This window comes from Etheostoma cragini, chromosome 19, assembly GCF_013103735.1.
Source record: "Etheostoma cragini isolate CJK2018 chromosome 19, CSU_Ecrag_1.0, whole genome shotgun sequence".
NCBI classification, from domain to species: domain Eukaryota; kingdom Metazoa; phylum Chordata; class Actinopteri; order Perciformes; family Percidae; genus Etheostoma; species Etheostoma cragini.
In genome coordinates, this window is record NC_048425.1 from 1,047,229 (window position 1) to 1,049,262 (window position 2,034).

Consider the following 2,034-nt stretch of genomic DNA (forward strand, 5'->3'; position numbering starts at 1 on the left):
ACACACAGACACTCACTTTCTCTCTCTCTCACACACACACACACACACACTCTCTCTCACACACACAGAGACACACACACTGGTTGGAGAGTGTGTGTGTGTGTGTGTGTGTCCAGCGTGAGGACGAGGGCCACGCTGTTGAGGCTGTCGCTGGTTTCTCCTTCCGAGGCTCTGGGTGGTGAAATTAAGAAGTTGGTAAACTGCCAATAAGTTTTATTTCTTTAAACTTCAGCCATCCAATCTGGCAGAATAATCTGTTTGGCATGGGCAGAGAAGATAGATATATATATATACAGTAAATACATATAAATGCACTGTGTATACATACACAGTTTTTGTTTCTTCATACATATATATATACAAAAAAAGAGGGTCACTTTCAGCACCAAGGACAGCTCACGAGAGGCCAAAGCTAATGGTGCATTCAAATACAGCTGGAAAATCTACGTGAATAAGGATAAATATATTATGTGTATGTATATATATATATATGTGTGTGTGTGTGTGTGTACTCTATCTTCTCTTAACTTATAATTTACGATAAATGTCTTTTTATAGCCAAAGGTGTTATTGTTATTTTTATACTATTTTTCTCTCTATACTGTATTTTATTTATACATTTCTTTGTAAGCTGCTGAAAACGGACGCTGGGAAGTTCAATTTCCGTGCGGGAGTCATCCCAAAAGCATTAACAAAGAGAGGTCTAAGTCTAATATAGATATACAGTATATGTATATGTATTTGTATGAATGTGTATGTGAAATTTCCCAGTTGTACGTGAACGCGCCATTAGCCTGGTCATGTGCTGTCCTTGGTGCTGAAGCCCCTGGACGTCCCTCCCTCCTCTTCCTCATCACATATTCAGAGCGTGGCAGATTGTCTCGTTCGCCGCTGGGAGGTTGGTGGGGGGGGGGGGCGGCGACGGCGACGTGGTGACGTCACACAAAACGTGGCCGAAGACAGCGTGACGCTCCCTCCCTGCCGAAGATCGCTTGTGTTTTTCCAGATGAAGCTGCTCGCTCCTCCGTGTTTATGGCCTTAAAAACCAAAACATTACATTAATCTGACAGTCAGCGTGTGTCTGTGAGACAAAAACATATCTTTGTAATCATTTTAACATCCAGAAACATTTACAGAAGAGTCAAGAAAGAGCTGTCACTCTGCCTCTATTTCTATAAATAATCTATAAAGTTGTTTTTTTAAATATTTGGATATAATTTTCTTTATTTTATCTTATTCCAGTGATGTCAAAAAAGTGAATTTTTTATGGTGTTCCATGTTTTGTGCCGATGCATTTTCCAGCTGATCCACAAAAAAAAGTACAAAAAAAGTACAATATCTACCTCTGAGATGTAGTGGAGTACAAGTAGAAAGCAGCAGAACATGGCAGCACTCAAAGTAAAGTACCTCTAATGTGTATTTAAGTGCAGTTTTTATGAATGAATGAGTTTTAATGATCGTAACCAAAGAGTAGGGTCAGAAGCTTCTCCTAATATCAGCCCCCCAGTACATTTACAGTAATGTAAATACATATACTTTTTTTGTATATACATAAATATATAGCCTACAGATATACACACATACATATACACACATACAGTGTGTTTGCATACACATGCATACACTTAGCTAGATATATACAGTACATACATACATACATAGGCTACATAAATACATACCTACACGTGCATACACAAGTAAATATATACAGTACATACATACATACATAGGCTACATAAATACATACATAATATAGACATGCATACATAAGTACATGCATGCATACATAAATACATACATATACACATGCATACATAAGTACATACATGCATGCATACATATACCCATAAGGGTCAGTACTTATATCCAGTACTTTGCCAACTCTGAGGTTATGTAAAAACGTTAGTGGCTGCAGACATATTTACTACATGTGTGATCCATCTCATCACTAGACGATCTTTGTCTCTCTCTCCCTCTCCCTCTCTCTCTCTCTCTCTCTCTCTCTCTCCCTCTCTCTTACTCTCTCTCTCTGTC